Genomic DNA, 17,118 nt, shown 5'->3' with positions numbered 1-17,118 from the left:
AATTTAAAGGAAAAAAATAAAGCTGCCTCTATTCTTCTGAAAATTATAGGAAAAAAAACTTTCATTAGATATCCTAGTAGCCATGAATGTTTCTTTGTTTTTTGTTTTTTTTTTTCTTTTTTTTTTTTCTCCCTCAGACAAGGCCTGTGTAAATGTGTCTGGCTTGTTGCTCACAACGTAGACCAGGCTAGCCTTGAACTCTGCCTGCCTCCATTTCCCGAGTCTTAGAACAAATGGTTTGCACCACTACTCCTAATACAAAATCAAATATTTCTTTTTCCCTTGCCCCTCCCCCAATATTTCTTTAAAATAGATCTTTAGAGTAAATGCCCACTAGTTTCATTGTCCCTGATTGCATAGGCTACCCTGGTAGCATAGGGATCACACAAGATTCTGCCTAAAAGTGCTGTGGCCCAAAGGAATCTCAGAGAGCAGATACCTGCGGTCCACCCTGCCACTGCCTACAGAGACAGAAATGCATTCTCCGCTCCTCTTCTGCCCTTGTCCACAAAGTGGGAAGGTCTCAAAACTCCTGCCATCTACTTGGCCTCCTGCCTTCCGTCTTATCTCAGTGTAAATAAAAAGGCAAGACCTGACTAGTCCAGGTTTCAGTTCTCTCCAAAGTCAGAGATGATTCACTGTTACCTACAAACCTGACGAAAATTTTTAGCAGCAGAAATTTCATATCATTCTCGACGCCTTGGAAAAGGTTCCTGTTTTCCAAAGTATTATTCCCCCTGTGTGGTAAAATAATATTTTCTGTGCTTAGCTACAAAGAAATATTATTTGTGACAGATTCAAACATTATTTTTGCTACTTATATTTATGACTTTCCACTGGGCCAACTTTACTGCACATTTGTGCCAAGAACATCACCATGTGATGCCTGGTGAAGTATTTAGGTGTATTCTGGGTCTTTCTCTGGGACTTTGCTTCGTCTGATTTTTGGCCTCTGTGTTTCCAAGACTCATTCTTGCTTCCTATCACTTGTCACATCATACCTCATTTGAATAGCATCAGTCATGTGGCGCATGATATTTTGGTCGATGCCAAGCCTTGCATGTGAGAGTGGCGCCATAAAATTACAGAGCTTACTGACGGTGTAAGTATCTTAATTTGTGCCATTACCCTGTGACATTCACATGGTTGTAAAATCCCCAAAGGTGCCCCGGAATGTGTTTCTATCATTAAAGAACACATGACTGTATTTGTTTACAGGAGAATGGCAACCCCATAAGGCAGAAGAAGCAGACCCATTCAGCCTTGACCTTCTGCTTTTTAATGTTCTTATTCAGAAGGCTCATAACCAACCGCAGAGCTTCACTCAGCTTCGGCCCATTGCATCCGTTGTATCACATGATTCTGTGCCCTGTTCATCTTCAGAAGGTCATAGAGGTCATATGGGGTAGAAGACACGAAAGCATTTTAAGGGAAGGAAGAAAGGCTCCATCCAAGTGGAGGGCGTAGTTATTAACTTTAGAGACTATCAAAGTTGGGGTTTGGAGAGGCTGCTCACTAGTTAAGATTATTTATTGCTATGGCAGGGGACCCAAGTTCGATTCCCAGCACTCACATGGTGGTTCATAGCCATCTGGAAGTACAGCTTCAGGGGATCTAATGTCTTCTTCTGGCCCCCAAAAGCACCAAGCATGAACATGGTGTACTCACACATATACATACATACATACATACATACATACATACATACAGACAGACAGACAGACAGGCAGGCAGGCAGACATTCACACATACACACACACAGAAGAAATACACTTTTAATTAATGTGTATGCTTATGGGTCATTGCCTAAGTCAATTATTACAATACTTTATTGGTGTCTTAGACCAGTACTAGTTATCAGCGTGTAGGGTTCGACCCCTTTGGGGGTCAAATGATCCTTTCACAGGGGTTACATATCATGCATCCTGTACATCAGATATTTCCATTCTGATTGAGAACAGTAGCAAAAATACAGACATGAAGTAGTGATGAAAATAATTGATGGTTGGGAGTCACCAAAACATGCAGAGCTGTTCGGAAAGTTAAGAACCATTGTGTTAGACATATCCCCCAATACAGAAAAGAACATGGGCTGTTTTGACAATCACATACATCATGAAAGAAAGAGAATTGGTGTGTGACATTATTTTTTTTATCTTTGAGACAGGGTTTTTCTGTGTACCCCTGGCTGCCCTGGGACTCTCTGTAGATCAGACTGCACTCAAATTCAGATATACTCCTACCTCTGCCTCCCGAGTGCTGGGATTAAAGGTATGTGCCACCATGCCTGACTAGAAGCAAGCTTAATAGAAAGGTAGTAGGTAAACCAGGAGTCAGAAGATGAGCAGATGGAGAAAGTAGCATTAGAAAAAAAGAAGACGAATCGGTGTGGTCAAGAATGCTTTAATCCTAGCACTCACTGAGAAAGAGGTGAGCAGATCTCTATGAGTTCAAAGCCAGCTTGGTTTATATAGTGAGTTCCAGGACAGCCAGAGCTACCTAGAAGATCCCATCCCAAAGAAAAGAGAAAAGAAAGGAAAAAGAAAGAAGACAAACTAGGGGTATAGCCCAGAGGTGAAGTGCTGGCCGGCCTGGCAAAGACCTGGGCTTTGACGACCTGGTGCAGCAAGATGTTAGAGAGACTAGGAGGGGGAGAATGACAGAGGCAGAGAGACAGAGACAGAAACAGAAACAGAGACAGGAGACTTTGCTTTCTAACATCTTGGCTCTCTAAACCATGTTTGACATCAGAACAGATGTTTAAAACAAAAGTAACTTTGAGGCCAGGTCACTCTGTGGTCCAGATAGGCCTTAACCACATTGTGTACTCTAGGGTAGGTTTTAGGCCATGGCCATCCCCTGCCTTGAGGTCCTAAGTACTAGGATTGTGGTCCTGACCACCTGCCATACCCAACCGACATTAACCTTAAATCCAAACCAGCATCAGCTTCTTGTCTGTCTTCAGCATATATCCAAACACATCAAGTCTCTCCATCACTGCTATGGCAGTCCAAGCCACCCCCTCTTTCATGAGTCCAGAGGTAGCACCCTGACTGGTTCCCATGTTTCAGAGCTTACTTCCTTTTCCAGTGTAGGTCAGACAATGAGATCCCATCTCTCTTGGAGTGAAAGTCCTGACCTGGCCCTGTGTCATCTCTCTGAACTTGTCTTCTCACCATCTTTCATCCATGCCACCTTCTACTATTGCTTGAAAAGTCTTCCTCGTCTCTACTCGAGATGTCTGCACTTGCTGAATGGGTGTGGCTCTGTTCCTAATGACTAGACAGTAATTTCTCATGCTCAGGTCTTTGCCCAAATGTCACCCCTCCAAGGAAGCCCTTCCTAACAATCTCATAGCTTCCCATCCCATCCCTGTTCTTCAATATCCTACTTTCCCGTCTTCCCACATGCTAAATGATGTGGGTTTTTTGAGACAAGGTTTCATATAGCCTAGCTGTGAGCTTGCTATCTAGCAGAACATGACCTTGAACTCCTGATCTTCCTTAACTTCTGAGTGCTGGAATTCTAAGAATGCATCTTCACATCACGCTTAGTTTACCAAGTGCTTGGATCAAACCCGTGGCTTCAAGCCCAGTAAGCAAACATTGTACCAACAGCCACATCTAAGTCCATATTTTAACACTGTATTGTTTTTGTTTACTTGTAGAAAGTTTAATGTTTTTTAAATTAGATCTTTCTCATTTTATTTTATGTTGGACTGCTTTGCCTCCATGCATGTCTATGTTCTACGTGTTCATAGACGTAATTAGAGGGCATGGGATGCTCTGGAATTGTAGTTGTAGATGGCTATGAACCACCGTGGGGGTGCTGGGAATCTAACCGGTATCTTCTGCATTAGCAACAAATGATCTTAACTTCTGAGCCATCTCGCTAGCAGGTGTGTGTGTGTGTGTGTGTGTGTGTGTGTGTGTGTGTGTGTGTGTGTGTGTGTCTGTCTGTCTGTCTGTCTGTCTGTCTGTCTGTCTGTGTCTTACAGTAAGATGTAAGTAATTCTGGTATAGCAGTAATCGTGTGTTTTAGCAATGCAGCCTAAGACACTGAAATATGATAGCTTTGTGATTTGTAACAGTAGAGTACTCTGTCTTCTATTTCTAGATAGAACAGTATGCAAGGGATTATTATTATTATTATTATTATTATTAATTATTATTGTCATTATTTGGGTTTTCAAGAGAGGGTTTCTCTGTATAACAGCTGTATAACAGGGGGACCTCATACTTGCTTTGGGGCTGAATGCCGATCCTTTGACGTCCTGGTCCTCTTGTTTCTACCTCTCAGCTGCTAAGGCAGACAGGGACCATCGTGAGGGCTGTGGGGGTAGCCCACTGTTTTCACCTGGCCTTTCCTCTGTGCTCGCACAGCTCTATGAAGGTATGTCCAGTTATCTTATTCCCTTTACAGCAGAATATTGGTCCTATTGGATTAAGGTATGATCCTTAGAACCTCATTTAAATCCAGCTATCCATATCTCCAAATGAAGTCCTTTACAAGCTCCAACATAAGACATTGTGTGGACACACAATTTGCCCATAACATGTTGCACATAAAAATGAGCTTAGACTTAGGATCTGGAATGTGAAGGCATCCTTGGCTATGTAACAAGTTCAAGGCCAGCCTTAGGAACATGAGACTCTACTTTAAAACACACGTGAGTGCATACACACTCACACACACACACACACACACACACACACACACACACACAGAAAGAGAGAGAGAGAGAGAGAGACAGAGACAGAGAGAGACAGAGAGAGACAGAGCTACCATTGACAGTCACAGAGACCTCAGAAAAGACCAAGACTACTCCATGATTTTGGACTTCTCACCTCCTGAATATGTAAGGAAAATACCATGTCCTCAGTGTCTTTGTTAGGGCAAGTCTAGACAAGCACTTTATTGCCAACATTGAGCTCAATGGTAACCGGGAAGCACTTTTTAAAAGGAAATATTTTGAGTACCGACAGCAAACAAATTAATCTTCATTTGAAAATTTCACAGATTGACAAAATAATCAGAACCATTTGCATTTGTAGAATTCCCTTCCTTCTTGTTTATATATACTTTATATTTTATTGTTACTGTGTGAGGGGACATGTGTATGTGTATGTGCGGAGGCCTGAATACAACTTTTAGGGTCAAGCATGGTGATGTACACCTTTAATTTCAGCATTTGGGACCAGTGTGGTTGAGTCTAAGCCAGCCAGGGATAGTGAGACCCTGATCCCAAATGTGTGTTGTGTATGTGCTAACATTGACTCCTTATTGTACTCTATGGCTTTCTTCTCTTCTTTTTTGAGACAAGGATTCCTGTATCCTCAGCTATCCCCCCACCCCCTGTGTAGTTAATGATGACCTTAAACTCTGGATCTTTCTGCCTTTACCTCACATGTGCTGGGATTATAGGAACATACTACCATACCCAGTTTATGTGATGCTGGGATTTGAATGTAAGGTTTCATGAATGCTAGGTGAGCCCTGCATACACACCCTTTGACAATGTACATTAAACATTAGCATTTAACATTATACATTTAGGATCAGCATTATGAACATTCTGCAATTTTCTTTTGGTGTCTATTGGTATCTATCAGGACAGACAAGTGTGGAGGTACTCAGCAATGGATTGTATAATAAATGTTTATGTTAGGAGAGATATATTGGCAAATACAAGGTCGATTACACAGGCTAACGATAAATACAAAAATGATAAAAAAAAATAAACACCCAACCTCGTGGTGGTATTAAGAAGGATGGCCTTTGGGTTATGAAGACAGAGAGGGGCTTAGTACTCTCATAAAAGTTACAAGAAACCTCTCCCTCTTCCTCTACCCTCTGCTATGTGAGGATACCGGAAGCGTGCAATGGGAAAGAAGCTTTCATAACCAGGCTTCCTCCCTGATCTCAGAGAAGCAGATAGACTGATGATGACAGACAGGTAAATGAGAGATAGATAGACAAATAAAGATGTCTATCCATATAAGAATACACATATATTTACATTTATCTATACATACAGTATATATACATATATATATACACTAATTAGCATATCACAATACTTTGCCTTAAAGTTCTTCAGATACATAGTTTGCATAGATGACTAGCATTTCACACAAATAATACACATACAGATGATCATTTCAATGACTGCCCAGCGTTCGTTGTATGAATATGCCCTAAGATTCCTGTATACTCTATTTACCTTCTTGTTTGAAATGGGTTATGTACATGTGGCCAAGCCTGGCCTTGAACTCAGGACAATCCTTCCTGAGTGCTAGTGTTACAGACGGATTCCTCTATGCCTGGCTTATATTTACTTGATGCCACATAAGAGCCTAACACCCGTAATAGTGTAGAGGTGGTTGGCATGTACTCTTCCCATCCTGGAGCTACTTTTTGGTGGGTTGGTTTGTGGGTTGGTTGGTGTGTTGGTTGGTTGGTTGGTGGGTGGGTTGGTTGGTTTGTTGGTTGGTGGGTGGGTGGGTGGGTTGGTGGGTGGGTGGGTTGGTTGGTGGGTGGGTTGGTTGGTGGGTGGGTTGGTGGGTTGGTGGGTTGGTTGGTTGGTGGGTTGGTTGGTTGGTTGGTGGGTGGGTTGGTTGGTTGGTTGGTGGGTGGGTTGGTTGGTTTGTTGGTTGGTGGGTGGGTGGGTTGTTGGTGGGTGGGTTGGTTGGTTGGTGGGTTGGTGGGTTGGTGGGTTGGTGGGTTGGTGGGTTGGTGGGTTGGTTGGTTGGTGGGTTGGTGGGTTGGTGGGTTGGTGGGTTGGTGGGTTGGTGGGTTGGTGGGTTGGTTGGTTGGTGGGTGGGTTGGTTGGTTGGTGGGTTGGTGGGTTTGTTGGTTGGTGGGTTGGTTGGTTGGTTGGTGGGTGGGTTGGTTGGTTTGTTGGTTGGTGGGTGGGTGGGTTGGTTGGTGGGTGGGTGGGTTGGTTGGTGGGTGGGTGGGTTGGTTGGTTGCTTTGTTGGTTTGTTGGTTAGCTGGTTGGCTGGTTGGTTGGTTGGTTGGTTTGGGTTTGGGTTTTTCAAGACAAGAGTTTCTCTGTTTTAGCTCTGGCTGTCTTAGAACTCACTCTGTAGACCTGAATGTCCTCAAACTTAGAGAAATCCATCTGTCTCTGCCTCCCAAGCCCTGGGATTAAAGGTGTGTGTGCTGCCACCACCACCAGGCGTGGAAGTTTTACTTTTTCTTCAATGAGAACACTTCAGGAAAGATGCAATGAGCTAAGCCAATTATGGTTGTCCTCTCACTTCAAGACTCAATGTTTCGGGTCTTGGGGTGGCCTGATTCTAACTTCTCAAACACATTTCACACAGAAGCATTCGCAAACCATCAGAGAAGGGGTCCTGGAGCTACGCCTTACAGTGTTAGTCTAAATGTGGCCATTAGCTTCTCACAGCTTTATGTGAGTTTTTCTTTCAGGAGAGAGACCGGATCGCTTCTCCTGCATACAGTGTAAAAGTTCCCAAGGATCAAATACTGTGAGTGAAGAGGGATGCTCCCTCTTTGAATGGTGAAAGGGCTGTTACCAAGGGAACAGATGCTGAAAAGGAAGGAGCTGTCTAGGAGTTACCACATCCCATCCCAGAAATGTATGCCAGTGCATCTTCTATCCCCCCTTCCCCTCTTGTTTCTTTGTTTATCACCTGAATTTCTCCCCAATTTTTCCATTTTAATAAAGTGAATATAATTATGGTTTTTTTACATTACTAAACTAGGAGCGTTAGGTGTGGGTGGAAAAGAGGAGAAAAAAATCAGTTTCTTTGACAAAGTGATTTCTCTGGAGGAAAAGCTGCTAAGGTATACCAGTTTCCTTTTTAGTGTAATTGAATATATTTAATTAACACTGAAGCAAAGAATTGGGTTTTGATCTTCACTGGAAATAGACAAGAAGGATTGGTCAGGATAGCCAGTTGTTATCTGCTCACAAGAGCCCGTAAGTTTGTAAAGGGATTTGATATGCCAATTGTTACACTGAGGTATTATGAAAAATTAAACTATGTAACCTAAAAGGTAAAAAACAATCATTAAAAACCAAGGTATAATATGCATAGCTTAACTTCCTAGTGGTTTTGTCATATTTTATCATTTTAAAAATTATATTACATTTTATTTACCTGTTCTTGTACATGCATGCTATGCGGTACTTAGAGAGGTCAGAGGACAACCACGGTGTAGTCAAGTCTCTCCATCCACCATGTGGGTCCCAGGGATTGAATTCAGGTTGGTGGGTTTGGTGTTAAGTGTGTTTACCTGCTGAGTCGTGTTGATAGCCCTATGTTTTACTATTCAATATTTTCCAGACGTTACTTCTGTTTCATGATGGAATGTTAAACAATAGCATATTACTTCCTAAGCCTCTTCCTTGAGAGCAATCAAGGTAAGAGTCTGGGCGTGCTCCAGGTGTGGTACTGCATGCCTGTAATCCAAACATTAAGAAGGTAGACCTCGGACGACCCAGAATTAAAAGGCATTTTCAACAACATAGCCAGTTCAAAGCTACGCCAGGCTGATTGAAATCCTGTCTCAATAGGGAAAAGAAAATAGCAGATGCACCATAGAAATCAGCCAATAGAAATACAGGATTTTCTCCAGAGAAGGAGCTACCTGAGAAATATGTAACATGAGCCTTCCAGTATCAAGAAAATAGCTTTTAGAGTGTTTGCATTGTTTTTTGGTTGGTTTGTTTGTTTATTTTTTGGTAGGTTTTGTTTTGGCTTGGAAAGTCAGGGTGTCACTGTGTAGCCCACACCAGTCTGCAACTCCCAATTCTCTTTGCCTCAACTTCCCCAATTCAGTGATGAAAGATGGTGTTACCACATTCAGAAGGACTACTGCCTGAATCTGTGTGGATGAACGCTTGTTCTGGGAGAATTACTTGCAAGCTAACTTGGCTCAGAGGTTGACCTCAAGATGTTTGGCTTCAATTCTGTATACTGAGCTTCAGGTCCCATGCATGGTGAGCCACTACTCTACCAACACACTACCACCCCAGCCGTACTTGTAAAAATACAACAATCAGAAAACAGTCTAGATGTAATGCTGAAACATCCGAGCTATTCACACACTGTAAGAGGTAGGCTGAGTGATTCGTCTGCTTCAGACTTCTCTGCCTTTCCTGCCTGTCTTCTAAGGGATTTAAAAAGAATGTCACTTGTTTTTCTTTATTATTTTGTGGATATGAATGCTTATGTGCATGTATGTCTGTATACAATGACTGGTGCCTATGGAGATGAGAGGGTGTGGGGTCCCCTGGGTCTGGAGTTATAGACCGTTGCGAGCCACCATGTATATGCTGAGGACTCAGCCTGGGTCCCCTGCAAGAGCAGCCAGTCCTCTTAACCACTGAGCTACCCCTCCAACCCCTACTTTTGGCTTTTAAATACTCTGTTATCTAAAAGCATACAAAGCATTGAAGTTTGAAGATTTTCTGTTGACTTTCCATGCCTTTGGTTTGGTTTGGTTTTGAGACAGAGTTTCTCTGAAAGAGCCCTGGCTGTCTTGGAACTCCCTTTGTAGACCAGGCTATCCTCAAGTTCACAGAGATCCACCTGCCTCTGCTTTCTGACTGCTGGGACTGAAGGCTAATATTTTCCTGTTCTTTAACCATTACATAAACATTGTGATCGCTTAAATTAGTTATAAAATAGCCTGCCAGCTTGACTCTCTAAACAGGTGTCTTGCTGATGTGATAAAGTTCGATACAGAACGCATTGACTGTAAACTATTCCAGCTTTACTACTTTGACGTTCACTGGATCCTTTTGAAAGCCCATAAAACATGCAGGGTAACAAACATTAGACATTGCTTTAGATACTCATCCTTCACGTTTCGAGTTAGAAATGATTTCTATTCAAATTCTAAGAGGATAACACGATTCCCAAAAGCCCGTAAGTCTCTTTATCCATGCATGCCTTAAACATAGACCTCACCACGCCTGCCCATGCATGGCAATGTGGCTTCCACAGATAGAACTCAAAGTGAAAGCGGGGGTGGGGTTGGGAGGGGGGGATTGTGACACAGTATTGTGCTGGGAGACAGAAATATACACCCGCCAAAAGAGGAAGGTAACTAAGCCTCAACAGCAGAAAGCCATACACCTCATGTGTTTTCAGCACAGACGTGTTCCATAAAAACTTGGTCTGGAATTGGTTCTGGATTCTTTGAGCTTCGCTTGAGGTTTAAGGCTCAGCTTTCACTGACCTCGCCTCCCTCCTCCGGGCTTCTCACTTTCGCTGCAGTTCCAGCAAACTTAATCACAATGAGGCAAACCTTGGAAAGCTCTCAGCACACCTGGGCTGGCTTTAGCTGTGAGGCAACCTGGCTTCCAGGCTTCACCGCCTGAGCGTTCGGCCCCGCCCGGATCAGAATGCTTGGGACACAGGACTGAGTGTCAGAGCGTTGGCACCAGTTACAAACACCGAGCAGCAAGTGTCTCCAGTGCCGTACAACCGGTGTTGAACTTTCAGTGTCAACTGAGATGACACGTGGAACCAACCTGGGGAACCGAGCGAGCGCAGGGAAAAGCGAAGCTACTGTAGGAGAGACGCCACCACCTTGAGCACGACTAAAAGGGACCTGACCTCAAGGAACCAGTCGCTGCATGTTGGGGAGAAAGAGAGCGTGCTGGAAAAGTGATCATAAAACCGTTGAGATGGCTATTTGTGCTGAGTTGCTGGTTTCAAGTAGAAACTTTTCCACAGCTGTGGCCATTTGTCTGAATCAACTGCAGCCCTGTTTTGTTTGGGGTTTTGACAAATCACAGAATTCTCTGTGCTGTGCTCTCCCGTGGGAAGAAAAGAGGCTAGGATCTATAGATACTGCATCCTGTAGTTTTATATTTTCCCTAGCTTTCTTCTGGGCTGAGAAGAGGAAGCCTTGGCCCTTTGACAGTTTGTGGAGAGAGAGCCGGCTCGGCTGTGAGGACTGTCAGAGCCTTGGCTGGGCTGCTGGGACTGTGTGGAAACCTGGACCTGGTCCTCAGCCCTGTGCCCAGGCTGCTCTCCCGGTTTCCACAGCTGCTTATCCCAGCTGGTGCCGGACTTGTCTCACCTACCACCGTCATGCTGGCCCAGAGGACATTTTATTGGAGAAGGCAAGGCCCTCAGTCAGGAAGAGAAATATCCAGTTCCCTCTCCTCCAGGTCTCCTAGAAGATACCCAAGATACTCGTAGAAGAAACAGAATCAGTTCAGAGGGAACAGCAGAGGACATATTTACATTTTTCCATTGTGAGGAAGATTTGGTATGATTTCAGACAAAAAGAAGTGTAGTCTCAGTGCTTGACTCTTGGCCCACTGACAGGCACACAAAGATAATGAAGAGTAACTATTGACTCAACCATCAGAGAGCCTCTCCACAGTCCTCCCAAAGCAGCTTCCAAAACACCAGGATGGTCACAGTGATGATCCACAGTGCCTGGCTCTGAGTCTCTTCTCCTTCTCCTTCTCCTTCTCCTTCTCCTTCTCCTTCTCCTTCTCCTTCTCCTTCTCCTTCTCCTTCTCCTTCTCCTTCTCCTTCTCCTTCTCCTTCTCCTTTTCCTCCTCCTCCTTCTCCTTCTCCTTCTCCTTCTCCTTCTTCTCCTTCTCCTTCTCCTCCTCCTCCTCCTCCTTCTTCCTTTTGTTAAGAATTTGATAGACAATAGTGTACACCTTTAATCTCAGCACTTGAGAGAAAGAAACAGGCAGAGCCAAACAGATCTCTGTCAGTTCAAGGGCAGCCTGGTCTACAGAGTCAGTTCCAGGACAAGCCAGGGCTTGCAAAACAAAACAAAACCGAGAAATATAGATGAGATACATAGATAGGTAGATAGATGATAGATAGATAGATAGATAGATAGATAGATAGATAGATAGATAGATAGATACATAGATACATAGATACATAGATACATAGATACATAGATAGATACATAGATAGATACATAGATAGATACATAGATACATAGATAGATACATAGATACATAGATACATAGGTGATAGGATAGATAGATGATAGAAAAATTTGTGAAGAGGAGAAAGATGATTTGAAGAAATTTGGCATGATAATGTGGTCTTTAAGAATTCTCATTGAGGTCTAGCAGGAGAAAGAGAAAGTTTCTACTTCTCACTTTTTAAAGCTTTTATTTTCTTTTAAACATGAGTTCTCATACATTCCAAACTGGCCTTGAACTCATCATGTAGCTAACAATCTCACGATCCTTCCACGTCTTCCTCCAGAAGACTGAGGTATGTCCCCTGTGCCCAGCCTCAGCCTCTTAGCTCTATTTATGAACTTTATTTCTGAACAATTATCATGATGCACAAGCAGTGGCCCGCTGGAAGGTATGCCTAGTTTCAGTCCACCATGGCCTGGGCATGTGACCTTACTTGGAAATGGGGGGTCTTTGCAGTTGTAACTGAACAAGGGCCCTACCTATGGGGACAAAAGCACCATGAGAAAACAGAGACAAAGGTTAGAGCAGGGCAGCTCTAAGCCAAGGAACAGCTAGGAAAATCGAGTTTAAGAAAGGGGACAGCAGGGTTGGGGGTAGGGGTGGGGTTGGAGGGGGTGGAGAGATGGCTCAGCGGTTAAGAGCACCGACTGCTCTTCCAGAGGCCCTGAGTTCAAATCCCAGCAACCACATGGTAGCTTACAACCATCTGTAATGAGATCTGATGCCCTCTTCTGGGGTGTCTAAAGACAGCTACAGTGTACTCATATAAATAAAATAAATGTTAAAAAAAAAAAAACTCTTTTTAAAAAAGAGAGAGAAAAGGTATGGGACACAATTCTAGAGTCTCCAGAGGAGGCCCAACCAACACCTTAATTTCAAACTTCTGACTCCATGGACTGTGAGACAACAAGTTACTTCTCTTGCTCTAAAGCAGCAAGTTTGTGTCGGTTTGTCCCAGCAGCCTCTGGAAATGGATGCAGTTAACTAAGGTCTTTATCAGCTTCCGTTTCCACAATCACGCCTACTTGAGTATTTAATCTGAAGATGAACAAGCACAAAGCTGAAAAGAGCATCGGTCCTATGGAACTTTGCAAACCATGAGGATTGCACACGCATGCTAAGAAGTGCAGGAAACACCACAGCGTTGCTACGTGTGTGTGTGTGTGTGTGCACAGGAAGAACATGACCACTGTTTCCTGGGGTGGTTGCAAAACTGTTCAAAGGGAAAGGCCTGCAGGTGGGAAGATGTTTACTGGACACTCTGTGGGGGATGGGGAGCATTCTCAGAGACTGGTAACATACGGAGGTATGAAACCTTGTAGCGGCTGTGTGACTGGATGTGTTTGAAGCTTGCCTGATGAGATTCCAAAGTAGGTATGATGACGAAAACTGCTAAGGCCATATTCCACAGGGTCACATTGACCAAGACAACCGATGTGGACTGCGTTCTCTGCTGACACAGAGGGGTTTTAAGCAAGGTGCTAACGTGATCCCATCTGTTTTTTCAGGATTACTGTGGAAGAGGCAACAGGCTGCCCTGGAGATAGAAAACCTCAGGAAGCCAGTTCTGAGAAGGATGAGGTGTGAGCATTGGAGATCATGACAGGCTAAACTAAGAAAGACACAGTTCAGAGGCAGAGGGGAGAGAAGAGAGTCCAAGAGTTGGAGAAAGGGAGAAGCAAAGAGGGTCAACTCTATTACAGTCGTGAGAGAGAAGGATATCTAGAAGATCACCCACCAGCTGTGTGCTGCACACCCATAACCCCCACACTTCGGACATCAGGGGCTCAAGGCTAGCCTTGACTATGCAACAAATAGTGACTCTGAGGTCTGCCTTGACTACATGAGGAAAAGGAGAAGGTGTTGGGGGAGGAGGAAGATGAGCGTATGGTGGCAGTTAGAAGCCGAGCAGGGTGGAGACTGAGGAGGGATGGCTGTCAGAAGGTGGAGGGGATGGTCTCCACAGCAGTGTGAACTGATGGGAAGTCACCTAGCAAGCAGGAGGTGCAGAAATTGCTCAAGACCCGTAGCTGTCACAGTGTGTTCACAGTTTTCCCTTAGCATCGAGACAATTTGAAACAGTCTTGGATCCCACCCCTACTGAGTCAGACATAATAGTACGGAGTTCTTATGCATTCTCTCTTTGCCTCTGTCTCTCTGTGTGTCTCTGTTTGTCTGTCTGTGTCTGTCTCTGTCTCTGTCTCTGTCTCTGTTTCTCTCTCTCTCTCTCTCTCTCTCTCTCTCTCTCTCTCACACACACACACACACACACACACACACACACACCCCACACACACACCCCACAGGGGGGAGAGAGAGAGAGAGAGAGAGAGAGAGAGAGAGTGTGTCTTTTATTTTATTAACTTGGTTCCTGCTTTATTGTTGTTGTTTTGAGATGGAGGTCTTATGTAACCTAGGGAGACCTTAACCTCTCTGTGTAACGAAGGGTGACTTAGAATTTCTGATCCTGCTGCCTACCCCTCCCTAATGCTGAGACTATAAATGAGCCCCGTCCTACCTGTTTTATGCAGTGCTGCGTGTAGAGCCTGGTCCTTTAAGTATGCTAGGGAAGTTCTATACCAGCTGAGTTACAGCCCTGGCCACAATCTGTGTTTAAACAGCTTCTGATGATTCTGATACTTGCTGAGGTCTGGGACACACTTTCCATGCTACGCAGGACCTTTTATTGGAAATGTGATCTTTGGACTGTCAGCCTGGGCATCGCCAGGGAGCTTGTTACAGACACAGAATGTGAAAGTCCACGGCTGCCCCGATGAATGACAGTCTGGATTTTAACAAGATCCCCAGTGACTATGTACACACTGCAGCTCAGGAGGCCCTGTCGAGGGCTTTAAATCTCTGTAGCTTCCTTGTTCAACATCAGAGATTATGAAGTACATAAGTCCAATAAATGGCTAGTATAAGGAACAGGAGACAGTTCTGTACACACCAGAATCATCATCTTTCCAGTGGAGTAATGAGACAATAAGGAGTGGTCTGGTGGCATAGGTCTGTTATACCAACTACTAGTGGCAGGGCAGGATAGTTAAGGTGGGAAGATTGAAAGTTCAAACCCTGCTTAAGCAACTTCATGAAATATGTTCCAAGTAGTTTTTTTTTTTTAAGTGAGCATAGTCCTGGGGCTATAGCACATGGTCGAATTCTTGCCTAACATGTACAAGGCCCTGGGCTCAATTTCTCAGACCACAAATAATAATAATAATAATAAATAACAAATAAACTATAGCTTAAATGAGACCAGATGTGATCAAAGTCATGTGGATGCTTTCTATTTATTTGATATTCAATCCCAAGTTATAGAAAAACATTTTTTTCTCCTTAAAAAGCCCCAAAACTGACCAGAGTTTATTATATTGTTCTGGTGGGAAATCATATCAAGTCATTAGAACTTTATTCAAAACAGCCTTTCGGTATCCTTGCCAGAGGCTTCGTATAGGAACAGATAAATCTTTATATGACTGAGTAGAGAATGGGTTATGCCAGGAAACCAGTAATATTAATATCTGGGCAAGTTACTGTATGTAAAATATGGCTTAATAAAAGAAACCTAAGAGCAATTTCTTTTGTGTGGATATAATTTAGCTCAAATGTTCTCAGATCATGAGCATTGACATCATTGATGAGCTTGGTAGGAATGAAAATGATTGGGCTTTACTCTGCCCATTTGGATCAAAAGTTTCTGGGCATAGGAGGCAGGAAGTTCTTCAATGGGTATCCCAATGACTCTCAAACTAGCTCAAGCAGGAGGGACCTCCCTGAGGTATCAGAGACACTGTATATAAATCTCTTCCTGCTTCTCCCCTCTTTACCCAGGAGATGTATTCTTCATCTGGAATCTTTCATTTCCACTCAAGTTTCTTTCTTTTCTCCTTCCTCTTTCTTCTTCCTCTATCTACCTAAGTCTTTCTGTTCTACTTTTTCACTTCCTATTTCTTCCCTAGCTCACTTTAACTTTGAATCGCTCCACTCTTGAAGACACTTGAAGTCCCGCACTTCTGCTCTAGAATTCTGCCAGCTAAGCAAGTGTGTGGGATGCCTGGGCTCAGCCCCCACTTAAGAAACGAAACAGAACCCCAGCAGCTTTGGGCTGGACGCAGTGCAGTTTGTAGGGAGTCCAGCATAGAACCCATCGCTGTGTTCCTCTGGGCTACTAATGTAACTTTAATCGCCAAGGGTACTCATGACTGTCATGTGCTCATCACCCACAGAATGTCTGCTGATATTAAAGCCTATGAAGATTTCCAGTCTACAGGCAATTTGCCAGAACATGTGGGTCTTGAATGAGAATGAAGGGTTTGTGATTTTGTAGAAGAATGGCCAATAACCACAGTAACAGCAAGTATTAAGGATTAAAATGGTGTTCGTCTATTTAACAGAGAGAACTTGCCTTTATTCTATAGCCTGTTGCTATAGAAAAGTATATGCTGATATAATATTAATATGGTCCTGGTCCTTTTGTGTGAGTCTTGTAGTTATTAAGACATTTAAACCTTCCTATCTGGCTATGAGCTAAATGTTATTATCCTCTCCATTGTAGAGATGGGAAACGAAGGCATGGAAAGTTAAGTGCCCAAAGTGACCAGCATGGAAATAATCGAGACGGGATTGCCATGTTGGAAATCTAGCTTTGGGCTGCAGGATAGCAACCATTGTGCTACAGGGGCTTCTGAAGAGAAAAAGAGTTGAGCGCTCCAAGGCTCAACTGGAGGCCGTTTTCATGCTGAGGAGCCAGGTCATTAAATACGTTCCTGTCCTAATGCTTGCAGTAGGAGTCTCTGCTCTCACCTCAGAACCAGACATGATTATTTATATCTAGTGTCATAAGCAACTAGCTGCATGTCTGAGGGAAAACTCAAGCTTAAACTTAATGGGTCAGAGTTTCCTTTCTTGTTAGGAGAGCTTCCCAGGGTGGAGCTGGAGATGTGGCTCCAAGGTTAAGAGTGAGTAGTACTCTTGCAGAGGACACAGGTTCAGTCCACAACACCCACACCACGGGACTCACAACAGTTTGTTACTCCAGTTCCAGAAGATCCAATGATCTCTTCTGGTCTCCATGGGCACGCCCACACACATGCACATAAACTCAGAAACACACACACACACACACACACACACACAGACAGACAAAAGAAAACAATTTAATGAGTGAA

At 43.7% G+C, this 17,118-nt stretch overlaps 1 long non-coding RNA gene across 1 annotated transcript; it reads left to right on the top strand.

The window, feature by feature from the left end:
* Nucleotides 1-10,068: 10,068 nt before the first annotated feature.
* LOC120098880 (uncharacterized) lies at nt 10,069-16,341 on the top strand. Its single transcript, XR_015645874.1, has 3 exons — nt 10,069-11,256; nt 13,456-13,528; nt 16,177-16,341. It is a non-coding gene; the product is annotated as an uncharacterized LOC120098880 (long non-coding RNA).
* The last annotated feature ends 777 nt before the right edge of the window (nt 16,342-17,118 follow it).

Source organism: Rattus norvegicus, chromosome 20, assembly GCF_021556685.1.
Source record: "Rattus norvegicus strain SHRSP/BbbUtx chromosome 20, alternate assembly SHRSP_T2T, whole genome shotgun sequence".
NCBI classification, from domain to species: domain Eukaryota; kingdom Metazoa; phylum Chordata; class Mammalia; order Rodentia; family Muridae; genus Rattus; species Rattus norvegicus.
Note: the sequence above shows the minus strand (reverse complement) of the source record. Positions and strands in the feature narration are given on the sequence as shown.